This window comes from Ursus arctos, unplaced genomic scaffold (assembly GCF_023065955.2).
Source record: "Ursus arctos isolate Adak ecotype North America unplaced genomic scaffold, UrsArc2.0 scaffold_5, whole genome shotgun sequence".
NCBI lineage: Eukaryota > Metazoa > Chordata > Mammalia > Carnivora > Ursidae > Ursus > Ursus arctos.
The window spans coordinates 90,034,761-90,060,970 of NW_026623067.1; the positions used below are offsets into that span (position 1 = coordinate 90,034,761).

The following is a 26,210-nucleotide window of genomic DNA, read 5'->3' on the forward strand; positions in this document are numbered from 1 at the left end:
CAAGGGCTCACTCAGCCTCCTGTAGGGCAGGCAGGAAGTACTGGGGAGTTTATGCCTCCTCCTAGCAAAGCTCAACCAGTGACTTGACAACAGGTGGGATAAACATCCAATTCCTGCACTCTTCATTACGCTAACTCTGACGTCTGTTCTATACAGTCTACCAGAGTTCCCTGGTGGGCTCGCGCTCCCGTTGGCCACACGAGTGCCCTACTCCATAGAGTGCCCTACTCCATAGTGTGCCCTGGCTGTGCGTCCTCCCACTACTGGCTTCCTTCCCTTTCCTTCGTCACTTTTCCACTCCCCTACCAGTGCTTCCTGGGATCATTTCCCAAATAAACCACTTCCACTCATTTCCTTGCCTTGCTTTGAGCTTCCGTGGAAACCCAGCCTACAAACCACGAACCACTGAAAAGAGTAGATTATACACCCACGTGAGGAGTACGAGCTCTAGCACAGAACCATTAACAAAATCCCGAAAGGGAGAATAGAGCCCAGGTAGTGTCAAAGAGAATATATTCATCATTGTCTGTAGTATGATTTCATTTTTATAAAAGTACTTTTCTCTTGCTCCCCATCCAGCCAACCAGCCAGCTACCATCCATCTCTTGTTCACTTATCTATAGACGTGCATAGAAATATGTCTAAAATCATGCTTTTCTAGTGTTAGGTCTAAAGATCTCTAGATGGTGCAACCTGAGGTGATTTAAACCTTTATACTTTCCTTTTCTACAGTGTACACATTCTTTATAATGTTCCATTTTTATAAAAACAATAATGATTTTTTTCTTTAAAAAAGCAAAGACTGCAGACAAATATGCCAAGAGGTGAACAAGAGTAGTTCATTCTATATACATTTTCTTTTATGCCTTTTTATGTTTGTAGTGAGAAACACTTTTCTCTTCCTCATCCCTATTCAATCAGTAATGGCTTTTCAACCTGAAAAGACGCAGTGTTGACAAAAGGCAGCAAAATAGGCAGTTTTATATATTACAAAGCAGGGAGGAGGATACTTGAAAAAGCGGTGAATTGGTAAGTTGGTAAAACCTTCCAGGAAGGTAAAATAACAGTATAAACCAGAGGCTTTAAAAATATCTATGCTTTTGATCCAGAAATTCTGCCTCTGCGTATTTAGCCTAAGGCAGTGTTTCCCAAAGCTTGGTCCCATCATCAGAATCAAATGGGCCCTTCCAAAGATGTCTGAATCAATATCTCGGATTCAGACTGAGATCTGGGAATTTGGCTATAACAAGATCTCCTGATAATTCTTATATACATTAAAGCTTAAGCCCCACTGGCCTAAGCAAATGAGATTCATTCATTAATGCTTCCTGAGTCCCTGCTAAGAATCAGGCTCTATTCTGTGCACTGGGGACACAGTTGTAAATCTGTAAATAACACAGAAAAAGTCCTTGTGCTCATGGAGCTTATTCTTTTTACTCAAAAATTTTATATCAATCTATTCATTATAGTATTTATGTTTAAAAAAATAGGAAGTAGAGGAAATTCTCAATGATATTTCAAAGAATGGCATGGGACACTATTCACCATGTGTTGTCAGAAGAAAATAGTTGTGATCCCTTTTTAAAAATATACATGTGCATTAATAAAAAGAGTAAAGGGAAATATATACACAAAAATGTTCATCTTTATGGGGCACCTGGCTGGCTCAGTTGGTAGAGCATGAAACTTCTTAATCTCAGGGTCGTGAGTTCAAGGCCCACATACCTACTTAAAAGTATATATACATTAATCTTTATTATCTCTGAAAAACGTGATTATGGGTTATTTTTATAATATGTTTATTTTTTCTTTATACTTTGTGGTAATTTCTAAATTTCTGGAATAAACATGAATTACTGACATAATTAGAAGAAAATATAATGTTTTAAAAATTTGATTATAACACCAAGGGAAATGAGAAATTTCCCTATGCTAGATCTATCTTTTAAAATATGTTCTGATTTAACAATATCAATACACAGTTACTCTCATTTATGAACTGAACCCTAGAACTTTTGATTCCATTTTGAGAGCTATTCCTTTTCAATTTCGGTTTTAAGGAGATGAGCTTTCAAGTGTTTTGTATGTTTGGCTAACAGATGAACCCTAAGTACTTTCCGGCTCTAACAAATGGAGAGCTCAGGAAGATTCTTTTTTCTTAAATTTTAAGTCTTTGTTGCTTTTTCTAGATTTCAAATATAATGTGTAATTGTCATGTAAAAATACTAAAAGAAATATAGAACATAGAAAGAGAAAATTAGCCGTTCCCCCACCCCCAAGAAAACCACCTTAAAGGGTTGGATTGGGTTCTTTTGGGTTACATTTCCATGCATGAGATACCTGTGTCATACACACACACACATATGTGCATATATATATGTGTATACATATATGTAACTTTATTTGCTTTAATCTTTTACATGCTGTTTGGGATCTCAGTTTCCTTCTACCAGATATCATAGCTATCTTTCTGTGTCCTGTTATAGAGACTCACTTCATCTTTGAAATGGCTGTATAAATTACATTGGAAGGACATACGTTGATTTAGTTAAAGAATTCTTCACATTTAATCTTTCTTATATTTTATAACTGATTATTGCTGGTTATGTAAGAAACCTACTGATTTGGCATGCTTACGGTTACATCTGGTTTCCTTACTCCTACCTCTCATTAGACCTAATTGCTTTTCCTTTGATTCCCTTAACATTTCTAGGAAGGCAATCATATCATTTAGAGATCATGACACTTTTGTCTCTTCTCAATGCTTCTCGTCCTTTTTCCTCCTGTAGTCTTGTGCTTTGGCTGAGCTCTCCAGGAGAATGATAAATATCACTGAGCACGGCCAGCTATGTAATTTAGGTAAAAGTTGATCGTTTGGGTTCTGGAACGATTTAGAAAGCTAGTTATCTAGTTAACCTACATAGACCTGGCCAGAGCGGGCTTGTTCTCGAGCACCACCTTGCTTCCTCCCTAATCTGACGATGTACGTTAGGGGTAGAGAGTTCAAGGTGGACATTTTTCATTGCAGGCATCAGAGGCACAATGAGGAGGTGCTGGACCCACTGAGAGGTGGTACTGATTTGCAGCTTCCAGCCTCAGACAGAATTTTGTTCTAGTCCCCAATTTCCTATTTCTGCCACCTTTCTATCACAAGAGAAGGAAAAGAACTAGGAACCCTCCGTTCTGCTGTTTCACACCTGTTTTTTCCCCAGGCAACTCTGCTCCCGGCTGGACAGTGGCCATTTCTGCCAAAGCACGTAGGAAAGAACTCCCTGGGCTAGCTAATGGCTCTACACGTCGTGGTGGGAAGGATAACCAAACCTGAAGACTTTGGTAGAATTCCTGGTGTTAGTAAGCTGATCTAGAAAGTTGCTTTCAACTGAGTCGGGGGAGGGTGAATTTGAAAAAATTATTTCCACTTAACCTAAAAATCAGGTTAGAAAACGGGAATTATTATGGCTTCAGGGAGAAAAAAAGAAAGACTGCCTGAGGTCAGCAGAATGCTGTCAATATCCAAGTTGGAAAAGTTGGAAAGCTGTGCTGTTTTTACTTAGCCTCATCTTGTTCTCAGTAATTGCTTCCTTTCAACCATAAAGTTGTTTAGTGTAGGAGAGATATTCCAAGGCTTCTCTTTATATTCACTGCTGCAAGATCCCATTTTAGCATAATTACAGTCTTGGAGTTGCACAGACAGGCTCACTCTATCTAGCGATGCAGCTGGCTTGCTCAGATGACAATAGGGTGCTCACCCACTTAGCTACGTCCAAGGCTGTGAGCCAGGGGAGGCCCTCGTGCTGAAATTTTGCCCTTGCTTTCTGTACTTCCTCCGTGGAAATGGAGAAATGGTTTAGAATATTAAAAAGCACAAAGTGTTTCTTTTATTCTTGTTCAGCTTTTAAAGGGACATGCGGAGATTCAACTGTGCATTTTAGTATCCCAAGTCAGAGATTATTCGTCTTTACATCTCTGACGGATATTGCCAGGCAAAAACAACAACAAAGAAAAACCAAATTTGCACTGCTTTTCTCTCCTTCTTGTCCATCTTCCTACATTTCTCTTTCCTCTTTGTGAGAAGACTGAAGAAAGCTTAAATTTGCCTGCCTCCTTTACCTGCAGGGTGACTCAGCTTGACTCCTTGCTATAGAAATTCTTTTCATGATTTGAAATGCTCAGTAACTGTTCACACTCAATCTTCAGTTACCTAGAGACTTCTGCTTATGTCTACACCAGTTTCCCTGAGTCTCAGCAAGACCAGGGCCCCACCTTTCTTCTCCCCAGCTCACCCGGATGTATTATCCACTGTCCCCAAGTTTTATTTATTCTTCCCTCACACAAGTTCTTACACCTGTCCCCTTTCTATTCCGCTAATCACAACCTTAGTTCCGATCTTTATATCTCTTTCCCAGATTATTACAAAAGGTTTCCTAAATGGTCCATCGTTTCCTAAATGGTCCACCTACTTCTGGGCTTTTCCTATTCAAACTCTTTTAAAAGTTTCAGATCAACTTTCTTACAGCACCATTCAAAAGGAGTGAACAAGGGGCACCTGGGTGGCTCAGTCAGTTAAGCATCTGCCTTCAGCTCAGGTCATGATCTTGGGATCCTGGGATCCAAACTTGCATCAGGCTCCCTGCTCAGTGAGGAGTCTGCTTCTCCCTTCCCCCACCCCATGCTTGTGCTCTCTGTCTCAAGTAAATAAATAAAATCTTTTTTAAAAAGGGGTGGGGGGAATGAACAAAAAGACTTACAAACCATCCATTTTGTGTCCGGTGCCAAAACGGACATTAGAATACTTGGACGAAAGTTACTCTCATGACTGGACTTTCTACTCTGGTCAAACTGGTGTCTTTCTTGGATCAGGGACAAGTTCCATATATCAATACTCCTCAAAGGGGGGACATTTGAAATTTGGGGATTTTTTTTTTAAGATTTATTGGGGGGGCAGAAGGAGAGAGTCTCAAGCGGACTCCCCGCTGAGCTTGGAGCCCAAGAGAGTGCTCGATCTCATGACCCTGAGATCATGACCTGAGCCGAAATCAAGAGTGGGGAGCTTTAACCAACTGAGCCACCCAGGCGCCCCTGGAGATATTTCTGATTGTCCCAAGTGGGGTGGATAAGGGAGTTAGTACTCTAGTGTGGGCAGGCCAGGGGTGCTGCTTAGCACCCTACAGTGTACAGGACAGCTCTCCACAACAAAAATAGGACAGTGCAAAATGTCAGTGGTGCCAAGGGTGAGAAAAAATGCACACGTTAGTTGACTCATGAGTTGCCCCATCAGTTCAGTGACTCCCATCTACATGTAATCAGATCCTACCCATTCTCCAAAGCTTCTTCAGCTCTACCTCTCCTACTTGAATTCTTTTTTTTTTTTCAGTCTGTAAACTTTACAATCAAAATTCCATTGAGATGTTGATATGGTGCATTCTATTTATAGAATAGTTTAAGGAGAAATGAAATGTTCTAATATTTAGTCCTCCCAACCAGAAACACATCATACCTCTCCATTATTTCAAGTCTTCTGATTTAGTAAGATTTCATGGTTTTCTTCTCTTTTTTTAATTTTAATGTTTTTTTATTATATTATGTTAGTCTCCATACAGTACATCCCCGGTTTCCGATGTAAAGTTCGATGATTCATTAGTTGCGTGTAACACCCAGTGCACCATGCAATACGTGCCCTCCTTACTACCCATCACCAGTCCATCCCATTCCCCCACCACCCTCCCCTCTGAAGCCCTCAGTTTGTTTCTCAGAGTCCATAGTTGAATTCTTAATGCGCTTTTGGTCTGTACCACTCCCAGTGGGTGTATCAAGTGTCATTTTCCTTTGGAGAAAGTGCTCTGTGTCCCATGTGCCCTGTCTTGTCCAGGTATTGCTGAAAGTCACTGGGCCCATATTCTATTCCACTGTATTGTCCATAGCACCAAATACTGGGCCATCCATATGTTACCTAGTTAGTAAATACTTGTAACTCAAAAGATAAGCCCATTAGCAAAGAATTTGACAGTTGAAGAGGTCAGAGGAGATCTATTGCAGAGTTGGTAATGGGACAATTTAGTTGCAACAATCTCACTAAGAACAAAAATTTTATTATTAACAAAAATTTTACTGTTTTTAAGATTTTTTATTTGTAATTAATCTGTGCACCCAGCATCGCATACTCTGGAGTCTCACACTCCACCCAGCGAGCCAGCTAGGCACCCTCATTTTACCTGTTTTCAACTGTGCAGCTCAGTAATATTAAATACATTCATGTTGTTGAGCGACCCTCACCACCATCCATCGCCAGAACTCTTCATCTTGTAAGACTGAAACTCCATACCCAGTAAACAAGAACTCCCTATTTTCCCTTTGCCAAACCCTGGCAAGGACCATTCTATTTTTCTGTCTCTATAAATTTGACTATTCTAAGAACCTCATATAAGAAGAATCATACGATGTGATGACCTTTGTCACTGGATTATTTTACTTAGCATAATGTCTTCATGGTTCATCCATATTATAGCATGTATCATAATTTCATTCCTTTCTGAGGCTAAATAATATTCCATTGTATGTATGTACCACATTTTGTTTATACATTCATTGTCAATGGACATTTGGGTTGCTCCCACCTTTGGTTATTGTGAACAATGCCTCTATGAACATGGGTGTATAAATGTGTGTTTGAATCCCTGCTTTTACTCCTTTTAGGTATGTACCCAGAAGTAGATTTGCTGGATCATTTGGTAATTCAATTTTCAATTTTTTTAAAAGATTTTATTTATTTATTTGAGAGAGAGCACAAGTGAGCAAAGGGGCAAAGGGAGAGGGAGAAACAGACTCCCTGCTGAGCAGGAAGCCCAATGCAGGGCTCAATCCCAGGACCTCAATATCATGTCTTGAGCCAAAGGCAGATGCTTAACTGACTGAGCTACCAAAGCACCCCTAATTTTCAATTTTTTTAAAGATTTTTATTTATTTATTTGAGAGAGAGACAGAGAGAAAGCACAAATGGAGAAAAGGCAGAGGAAGAGGCAGAAACAGACTCCTCACTGAGCAGAGGGCCCGATGCAAGGCTGGATCCTAGGACCCCGAGGTCATGACCTAAGCCAAAGGCAGACACTTAACTGACTGAGCCACCCAGGCACCCCTCAATTTTATGTTTTTTTAGAGATTGCCATACTGTCGACCACAGTGGCTGTACCATTTGACATTCCTACCAATAGTGCACAAGGATTCCAATTTCTCCACATCCTGGATAACATATTTTGTTTTCTGTTTTTTTATTTTTGTTTTAATAACAGGTATCCTAATGACTGTGAACTGGTATCCTATTGCGGTTTGAGTTGCCCTTCCCGAATGACTCATGATGTCGAACATCTTTGCATGTGCATATTGGCCATTTGTGTTTCTTCTTTGGAGAAATGTCTATTCAAGTTCTTTACCCATTTTTTTAATTGGGTTGTTTATTTTGTTGTTGTTGAGTTGTAGGAGTTCTTTTTTTTTTTTTTTTAAGATTTTATTTATTCATTCGACAGAGAGAGAGACAGCCAGGGAGAGAGGGAACACAAGCAGGGGGAGTGGGAGAGGAAGAAGCAGGCTCCCAGCGGAGGAGCCTGATGTGGGACTCGATCCCAGAACGCCGGGATCACGCCCTGAGCCGAAGGCAGACGCTTAACGACTGAGCCACCCAGGCGCCCCTGAGCTCCCTATTCTATTCCATTGGTTTATATGTCTGTCTTCATGCCAGTGCCACACTGTTTTGATTACCACGGTTTTGCAATAAGTTTTGAAATCAGAAAGTGTGAGACCTTTGATTTTGTTCTTCTTTTTCAAGATTCTTTGACTATCTGGGGTCCCTTGAGATTCCACATGATTTTAGCATGGATTTTTCTATATACGCACATAACGTTGGAATTTTGATAGAGGTTGCATTGAATTTATAGATCACCTTGGGTAGTACTGTCATCTTAACAATATTACATCTTTCCATCCATCAACACTGGATTTCTTTCCATTGATTTGTTTTTCTTTAACTTCTTTCAACAAGTTGTTACAGTTTTCAGTCTACAAGTCAATTAGATTCTTTTTTTAAAGAAGTTATTTTGCAAACAATATAATAACAGTATTGGAAATTTAAAAATAGAAGTTATTCATCTAAAATCTCACTTCCCACCAGATCATTTAGCCTCACTTTTCCCATGTCTTCTTCTAGTCTTATCTGAATGTATATATAATTTCAACATAATTGCAATTATCACATGAATCCAATTTTGAACCTTGGTTCTATACTTATTATTATATTCTACTCATTTTCATGTTGTCACATAGTCACTTGAACAGATGCTGAGGGTGCTGTACCAATGATTGATTCTATCAGGAGGAGGAAGTACATCCAGTGGCCTGAGCTTTGGGGTAGGAGTAGAAATGGAAATCCACTACATCAAAAACTAATGATGTCCTGTATGCTAACTAACATAACATAATAAAAAATTTTTTTAAAAAGAAATGGAAATCCTCTTTTTTTTTCCTTGTAACTTTCACAAAGTAGTGGAAATAAATACTTACTAAGCAGAACGAAAACAAGGGTTTTAAAGATTGCTCTAGAGAACCTGTTTTGGTGCTTGAATGAGAATAGTCACAAGTCAAGAAAATATTTTGGCTGACTTTACTGGTGCCTCCTCTGAATTTTTTCTAACCCCAATTCTAACATGTAGCATTTAACATTTGGAATCCATCTTGAAATCCAAGAGTCCCAAAGCATCAAAAACATTTATTTGCTACCCTTATCATGGCAGATGATTGAAATATATGCCCATCTGTAACCTGTAGTTACTCAGTTTTCAATAGCTGTGCAAGAATTCTATGAAACTGAATAAAATGAAATTAGGTTTTTATATGAAGAGCAATTTTAGTGATATTTGATTTTATCACCTTTCTTGGAATGAAAAATTAAGTTGATGGTGTTAAGTGTTGAACTGGGAGGTATGCGTTGGTAAGGACAGGTTAGGGAAACGCTACCATGCCGAAGTTTATGATCAGAGTATGAACGTGCCCCTACGGTAAAAAGCAGTCTGTCTTCTAGAATTATCTCTCCTCAAGTAGTTAGGAGGAGCCTATACGTACTTGACTATACCGATGAAAACCCACAGCTTCACCTTTTCTTTTACAAGTTTATGCCATTTCTTGGATGAATTTGAGGACCGATAAAATGAATCCAAGCATGGGTCTTGGATTCTTCCTTTCTCCTGTTGCCTTTTACCCTCCCCCCACCTTTTTTTTTTTTTTTCTTAATTTCTAGTCAAAAGACATTATGGACAAAAAATCCTACTAGGTATCATCCTCATTCTTCTCCTCCTCCACCTCCTCCTCCTCTTCCTTCTTCTTCTCCTTCTTCTGAGATTCTTATGCCAGTTTTAAAGCTCTTTATATAAATGTCCTAATAAGTCACATTTTTCTACTGTGACCACTTTCTCCAGGTTGAGGAATCGAAACACTGGCAAAGCACTTACAGTACTCCTTTTAATTAACTTATAATGTTTGCTTTCCCACTCAGTTTAAAATGAAATTATTTTTAAACTGGAATCTATTTTTGCAGTCTTAGATTAAAACTTTTTTTAACTCCTAGAGACCAGCCCTGAAAGATCTGAGACCTTACTTAAGAGGTTAAAATAACAAATACCCCTGTGAGTAGCTGCTGGAGAACTGGTTAGTTTAACTCCTTAGGCCGGGAGCCCAAGGTGGGCGCTTCCATCTGTAGCACACACACCCTATTGCAGGTGTAGAACGCACACGTTTTAGCCGCTCACTTTCAACATACACCAGGGAAGGAGATACTCCATTAGGCAATGTCAGAGAAGATAAATGTGTCCAAATTACTTGCCAAAAATGGTTAGTGGGCATCAGAGGGATGGGTTCTGCTTTCCAAATTATTAAGCAGACTATTCAGAAGTACTGAAACATTCATTTTTCATTGCAGATTGTTGACTAGAAGCCAGAGACAACTGTCTTCCTGTGATGCCCCATGGTGACGCCCACAGGAACTTTCTCCCTTCGGTATTCAACCCGCTAAAAGGTGTGAAAGGATATGCATCATTTGTCAGCCCTGACACCTAGGATTTGACTGAAGAATTTTACACACAGAAACCTATGGATCCTGGAAGGTCAGTTGTCTACTTTTAGATGAATTTGTTTCGGTAATATCAACATGTCTGGTTTTCTCTGCACAAAAATGCTGAAATGAATGATCACAGTCTGCATATGTGTGGTATGCATACTTGTATCATCGCCTGTATATATACATCTTTCTGGAAGGCAGGGCCTGGATCTAAGCCATGATCTATTTAAAATGCAGCATTTGGGGGCGCCTGGGTGGCTCAGTCGTGAAGCGTCTGCCTTCGGCTCAGGGAGTGATCCCGGCGTTCTGGGATCGAGCCCCACATCAGGCTCCTCCACTATGAGCCTGCTTCTTCCTCTCCCACGCCCCCTGCTTGTGTTCCCTCTCTCGCTGGCTGTCTCTATCTCCGTCGAATATATAAATAAAATCTTTAGGAAAAAAATGCAGCATTTTGCTTTGATTCTATATGAGGTAGAATGCGACGTCAACCATCTCTCATGAACTGTTTTGAAAATGAGGTCCTAGGACTATCTGCATCAGAATTAGCTGGGTTTAAAACAATTCAGATTTCAGGGTCTCACCCAGGTAGGGCCTGGGAACCTACCCTTTGGCAGACACCCCAGGAGATTCTGATGCAGATGATTCCATCAACTGCCACTGCCTGGGGAGCCAGCAGAGCAGCCCTCAAAGCCCTCCTCAGAAGAACCGAGCTCTCCTCCCCCTTGGTGTCCTTGGTGAAGGACAGAATTGAGCGTCTACACTGCTGCAGTACTTTACGCAGAAGTACACATAAAAGAGAATTAAGAGCAGGTAGTAGCATTATTTTGACCTCTATCAACTTAGTCATCTTCTTTTCTCATTCTGGTATTTCTCCAGTTTTTCTCCACAATGAAATGAAGGCTTGTGCTCCAGCTATAGACCTGTTACCCCCTTTTATTTTTCTCTAAAGAGCAGAGAACTATCCACCATAGCCACTATGTTTAGGGAATGATTCAATTATAATGTGATTATCCCTTTATTAGTAACTACTAGTGAGGGACTAGAACTCCAGCTAGCTTTTTCCTTCTGACCACTAGACACTTGGAAGAGAAAGAATATGATAGGAGATACAAGAGAATATAGGAGGGTTAGGAACATTCTCTGTTTGAAAATACATCTTAAGAAACTTGGATAAAAGAGGAGGAGTTCCTCTTCCATACTTTTCTTATTGCTTTGGAATTCTCTACCTTCTCATCAATTTATTGATGAGAAAATGTTAAGTGTTGCTTTTTTTTTTTAAGATTTTATTTATTTATTTGACAGAGAGAGAGACGGCGAGAGACGGAACACAAGCAGGGGGAGTGGGAGAGGGAGAAACAGACTCCCTGCTGAGCAGGGAGCCCAATGCGAGGCTCAATCCCAGGACCCTGGGATCATGACCTGAGCCGAAGGCAGATGCTTAACGACTGAGCCACCCAGGTGCCCCTAAGTGTTGCTTCTGTTTGCTATCACCCAGGTACCTTTCCTCTCCACTAAAGGGCCTCCAGCTAAAATTTTCTCCTCCTTCCTATACACCAGAATTTGTTCTCCTGTAAAGCTTTGCCTCTTCGTGTATCAATATAAATGCAGAAATCATATATAAAATATTATCAAACAGAACCCAGCAGCACATCAAAGGAATAACACACCAAGGCCAAGTAGGCTGCATTCCAGAGGTGCAAAGGAAAGTCAATTTTAGGAACTCTATTAACTTAGTTCACTTTAATAGATCCAAGGAGAAAAGCCATCTGAGATCATCTCCATTGATGCTGAAAAAGCTCTTGAAAAAAACGTACATCTGTTCTTCAGAAGCACTCTGTCCTTAACACGATTGAGTAGATCTATCTGAGCCGCAAAGCCACCATATATTTAAAGGGCAGCTACCGGAAACATCTCCACCAAACTCAGATAAACAAAGGATATTTATTTATTCTTATTTCTCGTAAGAGGCATTGTAGGAAAATGGTAAACTTTATGGACTTTGGCATTCAACCACCAAGGTTCAAATCCCAATTTGCCACCAAGGACCCATGTGACTATGGGCAATTTGCTTAATATTTCTGTGCTGAATTTCCCTTTCTGTAAAATGTAGTTAATGATGAGACTTGCTTCTTAAGGCTGCTTGCTATGAGGTGTAAATAGCTTTATAGATATAAAGTACTTATACACTACAAGGCATGTAAATACTCAACAACGTTGTACCATCATTACTATTATTTAACATTATTTTGTTAAGGTACTAGACAAGTAGACAAACCAAACAGATAGGAGAAGGGAATTAAAAGTATTAAAAGGGAAGACCAAATTATCTACATTTTCCGTTACTATAATTATAAAACTTGGAAATCCAAGAGAATCTACTGAAAAACTACCAAAACTAATAAGAAAATTCTATAAATAGTAAAGTATAAAATTCACATTTAGAAATGAATAGATGCCGTGTATATGAAGACTACTTGAATTTTAAAAAAGGCATAGCATATTCTTAAATAAGAAGATTCAGCATCATAAAGATGTTAATCCTCCCTAAGTTAATTTATAAGTCTGACACTACCATTAATAAAATGCAAGGAATGTTTTTTAACTGAATAAGCTGATTCTAAATTTCATATGCAAAAATAATCATTCAGGAAGTTCCAGGGAAATTCTGGAAAAGAAGAAAGTAAGTGATTATTTATTCCACCAGATATTAAATATCATAAATCCTCAGTTTTTTAAAAGTAAATACTAGCACTTCCCTCAGACTGGGCTCCCTGAAGGCAGACCTGTGTCTCCTTCCTCAGACTGGGGCTCCCTGAGCACAGAGCTGTGTCTTCCCCTCAGACTGGAGCTCCATGAGTGCAGGACTGTGTCTTCCCCTTCAGACTGGGGCTCCCTGAGGGCAGGACTGTATCTCCCCCCTCACACTGCAGCTCCCTGAGGACAAGGCTGTATTCCCCTTCAGACTGGGGCTCCCTGAGGTCAGAGAATTGGCTTTTCCCTCAAATTAGTGGTCTTCTAAGGTATAGGGCTATTTCTGTCCCTTGGTCTGATCTCCCCAAGGGCAGAGGGTGAAGGGCTCCTATTTCATGTCTCTGTTCCCTTCTCTCTCCTCTTTTCCCATAATTCCCAGGGTATATGGCCCCAGGAGGGCTTTGACCCAAATGTACTCCCTCTGGTCAGGGCCATCCATTAGGGCCATCAAAAGTGCCTTTGCCCTACACTCACTGAGCGGCAGCACTGGCCAGTGGGATCACATTATGAATTTTCTGGACCATAGGCACTTCTCCTTGTGAGCCCCTTCCTCCACAAATACCAAAAATTATGTTTTTTAACTGTGTTGGAATAAAGACAAATATATTCATATTACATACAAAAACATTTTATTTGATTTAAAAAATCATTTTTTCCTTTCCATTTTAAAATAAACTAAAATATCAGGTGTCTGGGTGGCTCAGTAGGTTACATATCCAACTTGGTTTCGGCTCAGGTCATGATCTCAGGTCATGAGATTGAGCCCCACATTGGGCTCTTTGCTCAGCATGGAGTCTGCTTGAAATTCTCTTTCCTTCTGCCCCTTTCTCTGTTCTCACTCACGTGCTCTCTCTATCTATCTATCTAAAGATAAAGAATTAAAATCTTTTTAAAAAATAAAACATTTTCATAGACCCCTAAAAAATTTTTTTTAATTTAAAAAAATAAAAATATACACTAGCACCAATAGATTAGCAGAATAGAATATAAGCCTAGAAATGAGCCTATACACATGCAAGAATTTAGTGTATAAAAAAAGTGGTCATCTAGAATCAGTTGGGAAAGGTGGAACTATTAAATTTTTTTAAATGGTGATGTGCTAACAATGTAGCCATCTGGGAAAAGGTAGAAATAGATCCTGTCAAGACCTATAACAAGCCTGAGATATTACCCTGCTTGCAAGCCAGCAAGTTAGCCTGCTAGGGTTTCAGAGATGCTCTCAGAAGATAGGAGATTCCTGGGTCAAAGACAAAAGAAGCATGAGCTCCAAAACTGCATTAATTCCCCTTGCTCCCTAAGCTTCCGAGAGAGACGCAGAGATTGGTCAGGTGGATGCTACACACCACAGTATCACAGTTGAGGAACTCTGAGCTCAGGAAACCCTCCATCTCATAAGGGGACTGTTAGCAAACCTAACCTAGAGGGAAACATCTTTATTATCCCGGATAGCAAACAAATCTGCCATTCGACCTGGAGAGAGACACTATTTGTATCTCCCGAGGCTGATCACTATATAAACATCCCTGAAAAGATAGTTCAGAAGAAAAGCTGTCACAAGAGGCACAGAGATGAGAGCTCCATGAGCAACTGACTCCCAACAGATACACACCTTTCCCCATCTACCAAGATAATTTCCAAATGGATCAAAAAATTAAATGTATACCCAAAAAGGAGGGTGCCTGTCTGGCTCAGTCGATAGAGCATGTGATTCTTGATCTCAGGGGTGTGAGTTCAAGCCCCATGTTGGGTGTAGAGATTACTTAAAAATTAAATCTTAAAAAAAAAAAAGGAAGAAATAAAAGAACCATAAAAAGAGAAAAAGAATCCTCAGAATGGCAGAGAACTTTCTAAACTACGACACAAAAAAATTATAATTTAAATGCATGCTAAAATCACCAAAAGAAAATCAAGAAACAAACTTGGAAAGAGAATTTACAGCTCATATCTTGAACACAGAGCTAATTAACCTAATACAACTGTTTTAAATAAAATGCTAAGTGAAAAACCAAAGCCCAATAGAAAAATGGACAAAAGAGAAAAACTCTTCACCAGAAAAGAAAATACAAATGGTTCTTAAACGTATGAAAAGATTTTCAATTTTACTCATAGTAAAAGGGAGAACAGCCAACTAAAATTACAACGACAATATTTTTCACCTATTTGATTGGCAAAACAAAAATTTTACAATACGCTATATTGGTGGTGTGGAGAAATAGACATTCTCAAACATTGCTGGGAGAAGGTGAATTGGGACAATCTCTATGAAGAGAAATTTGGCAATACTATCAAAATTAGAAAGGTGCATATTCCTTACAATTCCATTTCTAGGAATTTATTCTATAGATATACCAGTACACATGCAAGTATATACAAATGATATTCATTGCAATGTTGTCGGTAATAGAAAACTATTGGAAGAAAACTCAAGATGGCAGAGGCATAGGAGACCTAGTTCCTTAGTTTCCAGGAACTCAGCTAGATAGCTATCAAATCATTCTGAACACCTGCGAACTCAGCCGGAGATCTAAGAAAAGAATAGCTGCAACTCTACAAATAGAAAAGCAATCACTTTCTGCAAGGTAGGAGATGCGGAGAAGTGAATGCAAGGCCATATATGGAAAGATAAAACTGCAGGGGGAGGGAGCCTACGTCAGCTGGCTACTGGAAGGTGATAAAACAACAGAGCCCAAAATCAGAACTTTTGGAAGTCTGCCCAGGTGAGGGACATCCCTGCTTGAAAGGCACTCAGGTGGCAAAGTGGGGCAGACTCCTAGGTGGGACAGTGTGGTCTCAGGATCTCGGGGTCATAGGAAGACCAGGGGTACTTGAGTGCGGCAGAGTTCCCAGGCATCAGAGCAGGGAAGCCGGCTGCAATCAGCAAGCCCAGAAGTGGGCTTTCAGCTCGGGGTTGCCATAAACTAGGAACCGTAGCGTGGTCAGTCATGTGCTCTCAGACCAGGGGCCTAACAAGCGGCAGAACTAGTGAATCCTCCCTTCTTCCCCAGGGAGGAGTGGCATGGCAGCATGTTGCCATAGGAGTCTGCAGAGTTTAGAGACTCGAGACAGGGTCGGAGTGTGGACTGAGACCAAGCAGACAGGAGTGATTGACTGCTTTTCCCCGAGGGCACACTGAGGAGTGAGGCCCCAAGCTTTCAGTTCTGGGGCCAGACACTGGAAGGCCACCATTTTCATTCTCATCCTCTAAAGCTGTGCAAAAGCCTTCAGGCAACAAAAGCCACACGGAGTAAACCGGAGCAAATGACTTAGCTTGGCCCCTGGCAAGGGACGTGCCATTCTGCCCAGGGCAAGACACTTGAGAAGCAACACAACAGGCCCCTCCCCCAGAAGATCAGCAAGAACATCCAGCCAAGACCAAGTTTACCCATCAATGAGAACTGCAAAACTCCAACACTAGGGGAATATAGCACAAAGAATTCATGGCTTTTCCCCCCATGATTTTTTAGTCTTTCAATTTTAATTTTTTTCCTCTTTCCTTTTTCAACCAATTTCTTATGTTATCAACTCTTTTTAAAAATCTTTTTTAATTTTCATTTTACAGTTACATTCTATTCCTTCATTGTATTTAATTTTATTTTTGTACATATATAAGTTTTTCTTTTTTTACAATTTTAGGATGCAGTTTCTTCTAACAGACCAAAATACACTCAGAATCTAGTGTATGGCACTGTTCTCTTCACCTGTCTGATCATATTCTCTTTTTGTTTTATTTCTTTTCTTCTTCCTTTTCTTTTTTTTTTTTTGTTAACTTTTTAAAATTTTCATCTTTTAAGTTCATTCTATCCTTTCAATATATTTGATTTTATTTTTGTATATATATAAGTTTTTCTTTCTTTACAATTTTGAGATGTAGTTTCTTCTAACAAACTGACCAAAATACACTCAGGATATATTGTATTGCTTTGTTCTGTTCACCTGTCTGTTAATATCCCTTCCTTTGTTGTTGTTGTTGTTGTTGTTGTTTCCTCTTTTGTTTTTTCTTGTCTTTTAATTTTCATTTTTACAGTTACATTCTAACCTTTCATTATATTTAATTTTATTTTTGTACATATTTAAGTTTTTCTTTCTTTACAATTTTGGGATCTAGTTTTCTAACGCATGGACCAAAATACACATAGGATCCAGTGTATTGTTCTTTTCTGTCCACCTGTCTGATTGTATTCTCTCTCTTTTTTTCTTTTTTTTAATTTTTATATATTTTTTTCAGTTTCAGGTCTCTTCTGATTTGTTTATTGTATATTTTTCTGGGGTCATTGTTGCCATTTTAATATTTTGTTCTCTCGTTCATCTATTCTTATCTGGACAGAATGACAAGGGAAAAACTTAACTCAAAAAAGAGAAGAAGAGGCAGTATTGACTGCCAGGGATCTAATCAGTTTAGACATGAGTAAGATGTTGGAACTAGAGTTCAGAATAACGATTATAAAGATACTAGCTGGGCTTGAAAAAAAGTATAGAAGATGCTACAGAACTCCCTTCTAGAGAAATAAAAGAACTAATCAAGTCAAAATCAAAAAGGCTATTAATGAGATGCAATAAAAATGGACGCTCTAACTACTAGGATAAATGAGGGGCGGAAGAGAGAATTAGTGATATAAAAGATCAAATGATGGAGAATAAAGAAGCTGAGAAAAAAAAAGAGATAACTACTGGATCATGAAGGGAGAATTTGAGAGATAAGTGATACCATAAAGTGAAACAATATTAGAATAATTGGGATTGCAGAAGAAGAGGAGGGCGGGGCAGAAGGTATATTGAAGCAAATTATAGCAGAGAATGTCCCTAATCTGGGAAGGAAACAGGCATCCAAGTCCAGGAGGCACAGAGAACCCCCCCTCAAAATCAGAAAAATAGGTCAACACCTTGACATATAATAGTGAAACTTGCAAATCTCAGAGACAAAGAGAAAATCCTGAAAGCAGCTCGGGGACAAGAGGCCTGTAACCTACAAGGGTAGAAACATTAGATTGGCAGCCAACCTGCCCACAGAGGCCTGACAGACCAGAAAGGACTGGCATGACATATTCAGGCTGCTAAATGAGAAAAATATGTAGCCAAAAATACTTTATCCAGCTAGGATGTCATTCAAAATAGAAGGAGTGATAAAATGCTTCAGGATAAACAGAAACTAAAAGAATTTGTGATCACCAAACCATCCCTACAAGAAACATTAAAAGAGATCCTTTAAGTGAAGAGAGAGCCCAAAAGTAACATAGTCCAGAAAGGAACAGAGACACTATACAGAAACAGTGACTTTACAGGTAATACAAGGGCACTAAATTTATATCTTTCAATATTTACTCTGAATGTAAATGGGCTAAATGCCCCAATCAAAAGACACAGAATATCAGATTGGATAAAAAAGAAAGACCCATCAATATGCTGTCTGTAAGAGGCTCATTTTAGACCCAAAAACACCTCCAGATTTAAAGTGAGGGGGTGGAAAACAATTTATCATGCTAATGGACATCAAAAGAAAGCTGGGGTGGCAATCCTTATATCAGACAAATTAAATTTTAAACCAAAGACTGTAATAAGAGATGAGGAAGGACACTATATTATAATTAAAGGGTCTATCCAACAAGAAGATCTAGCAATTGTAAATAGTAATCCCCCTAACATGGGGGCAGCCAATTATATAAGCCAATTAATAAAAAAAATTAAAGAAATACATCAATAATAATACAATAATAGTAGGGGACTTTAACATCTCCCTCACTGCAATGGACAAATCATCTAAGGAGAAGATCGACAAGGAAACAAGGGCTTTGAATGACACACAGGACCAAATAGACTTCACAGATATATTCAGAACATTCTGTCCTAAAGCAACAGAATACACATTCTTCTCGAGTACACATCGAACATTCTTCAGAATAGTTCACATACTGGGTCACGAATCAGGTCTCAACTGGTACCAAAAGATTGGGATCATTCCCTGCATATTTTCAGACCACAATGCTTTGAAACTGGAACTCAATCACAAGAGGCAATTTGGAAAGAACTCAACTACATGGAGGCTAAAGAGCATTCTACTAAAGAATGAATGGGTCAACCAGGAGATTAAAGAAGAATTTTTAAAAATTCATGGAAACAAATGAAAATGAAAACACAACTGTTCAAAACTTTTGGGATACAGCAAAGGCAGTCCTAAGAGGAAAGTATATAGCAATACAAACCTTCCTCAAGAAACTCGAAAGTTCTCAAATACACAACCTAACCTTACACCTAAAGGAGCTGGAGAAAGAACTAAATAAAGCCTAAACCCAGCAGGAGAAGAGAATTAATAAAGATTAGAGCATAAATCAATGAAATAGAAACCGAAAGAACAGTAGAACAGATCAACGAAACTAGGAGCTTGTTCTTTGAAAGAATTAATAAGATTCATAAACCCCTGGCCAGACTTATCAAAAAGAAAAGAGAAAGGACCCAAATAAATAAAATCTTGAATGAAAGAGGGGAGATCACAACCAACACCAAAGAAATACAAACAATTATAAGAACATATGAGCAACCTATATGCCAACAAATTAAGCAATCTGGAAGAAATGGATGCATTCCTAGAGACATAAAAACTACCAAAACTAAAACAGGAAGAAATAGAAAACCTGAACATATCCATAACCAGCAAGGAAATTGAAGGAGTAATCAAAAATCTCCCAACAAACAAGAGCCCAGGCCAGATGGCTTCCCAGGGGAATTCTACCAAACATTTAAAGAAGAATTAATACCTATTCTTCTGCAGCTGTTTCAAAAAACAAAAATGGAAGGAAAACTTCCAAACTCTATCAAGCCAGCATTACCTTGATCCCCAACCGGACAAAGACCCCACCATAAAGGAGAATTGCAGACCAACATCCCTGATGAACACGAATGCAAAAATTCTCACCAAGATACTAGCCAATAGGATCCAACAGTGCATTAAAAGGATTATTCACCATGACCAAGTGGGATTTATTCCTGGGCTGGAAGGGTGGTTCAACATCTGCAAATCAATCAATGTGATACACTACATTAATAAAAGAAAGGACAAGAACCATATGATCCTCTCAATAAATGCAGAAAAAGCATTTGACTAAGAATAGCATCCTTCCGTGGTTAAAACTCTTCACACTGTAGGGATAGAGGGAATATACCTCAATATTATAAAAGCCATATACAAAAAGCCCACAGCAAATATCATTCTCTATGGGGAAAAACTGAGAGCTTTTCCCCTAAGGTCAGGAACATAGCAGGGATGTCCACTCTCATTACTGCTGTTCAACATAGTACTAGAAGTCCTAGCCTCAGCAATCAGACAAATAAAAGAAATAAAAGGCATCTGAATCAGCAAAGAAGAAGTCAAACTCTCACTTTTAGCAGATGACAGGATACTCTATGTGGAAAACCCAAAAGACTCCACCCAAAATTGCTAGAACTCATACAGGAATCAGCAAAGTGACAGGATATAAAATCAATGCACACAAATCAGTTACATTCCTATACATTAACAATGAGACAGAAGAAAGAGAAATTAAAGAATTGATCCGATTTACAGTTGCACCCAAAACCATAAGATACCTAGGAATAAACCTAATGAAAGAGGCAAAGGATCTGTACTCAGAAAACTATGGAACATTCATGAAAGAAATTGAGGAAGACACAAAGAAATGGAAAAATGTTCCATGCTCATGGATTGGAAGAACAAATATTGTTAAAACGTCTATGCTACCTAGAAATCTACACATTCAATACAATCCCTATTAAAATACCATCAGCTTTTTTCACAGAGCTGGAACAAAAAAATCCTAAAATTTGTATGGAACCACAAAAGACCCCAAATAGCCAAAGGAATGTTGGGGGGGGGGGAACGAAAGCTGGGGACATCACAATTCTGGGCTTCAAGCTCTATTACAAAGCTGTAATCATCAAGACAGTATGGTACTGGCACAAAAACAGACACATAGATCAACAGAACAGAACAGAGAACCCAAAAATGGACCCTTAACTCCATGGTCAACTAATCTTTACAAAACAGGAAAGAATATCCAATGGAAAAAAGAGTCTCTTCAATAAATGGTGTTGGGAAAACTGGTCAGCCACATGCAGAAGAATGAAACTGGACCATTTCCTTTTACCATACATAAAAATAGACTCAAAATGGATGAAAGACCTAACTGTGAGACAGGGATCCATCAAAATCCTAGAGGAGAACACAGGCAGCAACCTCTTCGACCTTAGCCACAGCAACTTCTTGCGAGACACGTCTCCAAAGGCAAGGGAAACAAAGGCAAAAATGAACTATTGGGACTTCATCAAGATAAAATCTTTTGCACAGCAAAGGAAACAGTCAGCAAAACCAAAACCGACAGAATGGGAAAAGATGTTTGCAAATGACATATCAGATAAAGGGCTAGTATCCAAAATCTATAAAGAACTTATCAAACTCAACACCCAAAGAACAAATAATCCAATCAAGAAATGGGCAGAAGACATGAACAGACATGTCTCCAAAGAAGACAAACAAATCACCAACAGACACGTGGAAAAATGCTCAACATCACTCAGCATCAGAGAAATCCAAATCAAAACCACAATGAGATATCACCTCACACCAGTCAGAATGGCTAAAATTAACAAGTCAGGAAATGACAGATGTTGGTGACAATGCAGAGAAAGGGGAACCCTCTTACACTGTTGGTGGGAATGCAAGCTGGTGCAGCCACTCTGGAAAACAGTATGGAGGTTCCTCAAAAAGTTGAAAATACAGCTACCCTATGACCCAGCAATTCCACTACTAGGGATTTACCCCAAAGATACAAATGTAGTGATCCAAAAGGGCACCTGCACCCAGATGTTTATAGCAGCAATGGCCACAATAGCCAAACTATGGAAAGAGCCCAGATGTCCATCGACAGATGAATGGATAAAGAAGATGTGGTACATATACAATGGAATACTACACAGCCATCAAAAAATGAAATCTTGCCATTTGCATCAATGTGGATAGAACTAGAGGGTATTATGCTAAGTGAAACAAGTCAATCAGAGAAAGACAGCTATCATATGATCTCACTTATATGTAGAATTTAAGAAACAAAACAGAGGATCATAGGGGAAGAGAGGAAAAAATAAAACAAGATGAAATCAGAGAGGAGACAAACCATAAGAGATGCTTAATCATAGGAAACAGAGAGTTGCTGGAGGGGAGGGTAGTAGGCTGTTGGGGTAACTGGGTAATAGACATTAAGGAGGACGTGATGTAATGAGCACTGGGTATTATAAAAGATTGATGAATCACTGACCTCTACCTCTAAAACTAACAATATATGTTAATTAATTGAATTTAAATTTTAAAAATGGAAAAAAATTAAAGTAAATCTTAAAAAAAAAAAAACTATTGGAAGTAACAAATTTCCACCAATAAGGGATTTGTTAAATAAATTATGGTTCATCCATATACATAATGAAATACTCTGCAAGTATAAAAGAGAATTAGGAAACTCTATGTGCAGTATGGAAAAGATTTATAAGATATATAGTTTTTTAAGTTGATGCAGGAAAGTATGTGCTACCTGTTACAATTCCTGTTTTTTTTTCTTTTTTTTTTTTTTTTTTTTTTGAAGATTTTATTTATTCGACAGAGACAGAGACAGCCAGCGAGAGAGGGAACACAAGCAGGGGGAGCGGGAGAGGAAGAAGCAGGCCCACAGCAGAGGAGCCTGATGTGGGGCTCGATCCCATAATGCCGGGATCACGCCCTGAGCCGAAGGCAGACGCTCAACCACCGTGCCACCCAGGCGCCCCCAATTCCTGTTTTTAAAAAGGGGAGGACAGGGATGCCTGGGTGGCTCAGTCGGTTGAGCATCTGCCTTCGGCTCAGGTCATGATCCCAGGGTCCTGGGATCAAGCCCCTCATTGGGCTCCCTGCTCAGTGGGGAGTCTGTTCCTCCCTCTGCTTCTGCCTCCCGCTCCCCGTGCTTGTATTCTCTGTCTCTCTCTCTGACAAATAAAGGAATAAAATCTCTTTTAAAAAGGGAAGACAAATGTATATTTGGTTATATTTGTATAAAATACACCCAGTGGGGCGCCTGGGTGGCTCAGTCGTTAAGCGTCTGCCTTCGGCTCAGGGCATGATCCCAGAGTCCTGAGATCGAGCCCCACATCAGGCTTCTCCGCTGGGAGCCTGCTTCTTCCTCTCCCACTCCCCCTGCTTGTGTTCCCTCTCTCGCTGGCTGTCTCTCTCTCCGTCAAATAAATAAATAAAATCTTAAAAAAATAATACTAATAATAAAATAAAATAAAATAAAATAAAATAAAATAAAATACACCCAGAAAGATACATGAGAAATTAATAATAGTGATTGCCTTTGGAAAGGGGAACTGGGTGCCCGGGAAAGAATGTCTTTTCACTGTATATCTCATTCCGTCAGGATTCAGTTGCAACTAATAGAAACCCTCTGGCTAGTTTTAACAGAAGTGTCTTTAAGAAAAAAATTTAGGTTCTTACAAAACCTACTGGAAGTGCTAGAAGAGCAGACTCTAGCATAGGTCCCCCTGAAAAAGCTCCCAGATAAACATCAAATGCTCAAGGAAACTGCTAGCTTTTCCACTATCAGGAAATTGGGGTGAGGGCAGTGAAGGAGAAAAATTTAGGAACTTGACTTCTGGCTCCAGGTTCATCCCAGTTAGTTTCATTCCACAAATCAGAAGCCAGGGTCAGAGCCACCACTGCTGGCCAGAAGGAAAACTTGGCTTCGCTGCGATTCAGGAATCCGAGGACACATCCTCGTCAGCAAAATGGATAACTTCCATGCCGTTTCTTTCCGCACACAATTTATTTCCAAATTCAAATTTTAGAAAAGTCTATTTGAATGGTATATCTAATTCATATCTGAAACTCTCGTTTTCACTTTTCTGCCTCTACTCTATAGACAGTTGGACCACGTGCTGAACAAGCCCATCTACTGGACTTACTACAATATTACTTCGTATATTTTTGAACAACAATATTACTTTTTATATTTTCGAGCCACAGAATTTAATTAAAAAACTAAAAGCCTACTAAGTCTGGCTTATAAAGCTCATTCATAATCACAAACATAACAACAACCCAAATGTCCCTGCATTAGTCTGCTCAGGCTGCTGTATATAGCTAAATACCACAGACTAGGTGGCTTAAACAACAGAAATTTATTTTTTCATAGTTTTGGTGTCTAGAAAGTCCAAGGTCACGGTACCAGCCAATTCAGTTTCTGGTGAGGACTCTTCTGGTTTGCAGGTGGCTGCCTTCTCTCTGTGTGCTCACATGGCTTTTCCTCAGTGCATGTGCTCCGAGAGAGAGCGCTGGTGTCTCTTCCTATTCTTATAAAGGCACCAGCCCTGTCACATTAGGGGCCCACCCTTATGACATCATGTAACCTTAATTACCTCCTGAAGGCCCTCTCTCTAAATACTGTTACATCGGGGGTTAGGGTTTCAACGTAAGAATTTTAGAGAGACACAATGCAGTCCATAGCAGTCAGTTAACTAGGGAAGAAATACGCAAAATCTGTTATATCCATACAATGAGATACTACTCAACAATAAAAAGGGACAAATTATTGAAACATAAAACATGGTTGAATCTCAAACGCATTATGCTAAGTGACTAAAGCCAGATTTAAAGGCTGTATGTACTATATGAGCCCATTTATATGATGTTCTGAAAAAGCAAACACGTAGGTGATGAGGGAGCGGAAGGCTGGCTGAAGACAAAGCACAAGGTGACACCCTGCAATCACCCCCCACCCCCCACTCCTGGGTGGGACCTGTGTGATGTTCTTCCGGCAATCTCCCAGCTATCATAATGTTAATACCTTGCTAGAGGGGAAAACAACTTGACAATGGCAAGGCCTCTGGTATCTTGGGATCTTGTAGGTATCTTGTAGGTTGGTCCTCTTTAGCATATGAAAGTTCTTTTGAAACCTCCCTTTTCCTTACTTCCCCCAACTCCCAAATATATAATCACCACTCAAGACCCCAGGCCACAGCTCTTTCTGCCCAGGGGTCCTGTCCCCCTGCTTTAATAAAAGCACCATTTGCCCCACAGACATCCCAAGAATTCTTGCTTGGTCATCAGCTCCAGACCTCACCCCTCCTTACCTCACCTATATTCCAAAACCACATCAAAGGAGCAGAAAAGAGAGAGTGATTGTTAAGGAATGGAGAAAGGTTTGACACAAAGGGTTATGAAGGAATGTTTTGGTGTGATGGAATTATTTTGTATCTTGATTGTAGTGTAGTTACATGACTATTTGCATTCGTCAATACTAAAAGGGATGAAATTATAAAGTATATTTAATTTTTATGATGAAAAAAAACCCTATTCTGTGTACTACACCCTATCAACTTATTACCATATTATAAGGTAAGAATGTCTAGTATTGATATAAAATAGTTCTTCCCTACCAAGTGTTTCTTATTTTTGGTTTTTGAATTTAACAGAAACTTCCAGAAGATAATGACTTAACTAGAGTGAACCTCAGTGAAAATTTAGGGAAAGATTTTTTTTTTTTTTCTTTTTTGGTTAGGACGTCCTTTGTGATTAAATCCCATAAATAGAAAGTCATTTACATGGTGCCCAAGCCCACGAAGTAATAATAATAAAGTAGGACTCAGTGTAAACAGTGCTGAGCTTTCTTCCTTGGAGCCAGTTTTTTAAAAGAATAAACAAAGGTATTGAAGGGGTTCAGAGAACATGAACCCAACCTGCTGTGTCGTATAGCGACACCTGCTCAAAAGAGGAGAGAGAGGTTTCCCTTCCTCAACTCATCTCCCTTCCCTTCCCTCCATTTTCCTGCCTTCTGCCCAGTGTCCACATGGCAACCAAATATCTCTTCTACCATGTTTTATCATCAATAAAAGAAAAACAAACTGGTGAGCAAAACCTTTGTTATAGCAACATTAGAAAAATTTTTAGACGTCACCAAGCAGGAAATAACAGATGAAAACCACAATCTCTAATGGAACTTCTCTTAGAGAAAACAAGTAGCACAGCATTGATAGCCTATCAGCTTGACAGTGTGGAAAATTGTGCAGGCAAATTTCCAGCACATGATTCCCTAGAGAGTTTCTCCATTTATTTGATATGCAGTGAAATTTATTTAAAATATTTTGAGGGGCGCCTGGGTAGCGCAGTCGTTAAGCATCTGCCTTCGGCTCAGGGCGTGATCCCGGCGTTCCGGATCAAGTCCCACATCGGGCTCCTCCGCTGGGAGCCTGCTTCTTCCTCTCCCATTCCCCTGCTGTGTTCCCTCTCTCGCTGGCTGTATCTCTGTCACATAAATAAATAAAAAATCTTTAAAAAAATAAAAATAAAATA

At 39.4% G+C, this 26,210-nt stretch overlaps 1 protein-coding gene across 1 annotated transcript in view; it reads left to right on the plus strand.

Annotated features, from left to right (window-relative positions):
• APC (APC regulator of WNT signaling pathway) overlaps positions 1 to 26,210 on the plus strand; it is a 301,009-nt gene that overhangs the window by 124,772 nt on the left and 150,027 nt on the right. The window contains exon 2 of the mRNA XM_026498453.4: positions 9,962 to 10,145. The gene's annotated coding sequence lies outside the window, so the exon portion shown is untranslated. The remainder of the gene's footprint in view (positions 1 to 9,961; positions 10,146 to 26,210) is intronic.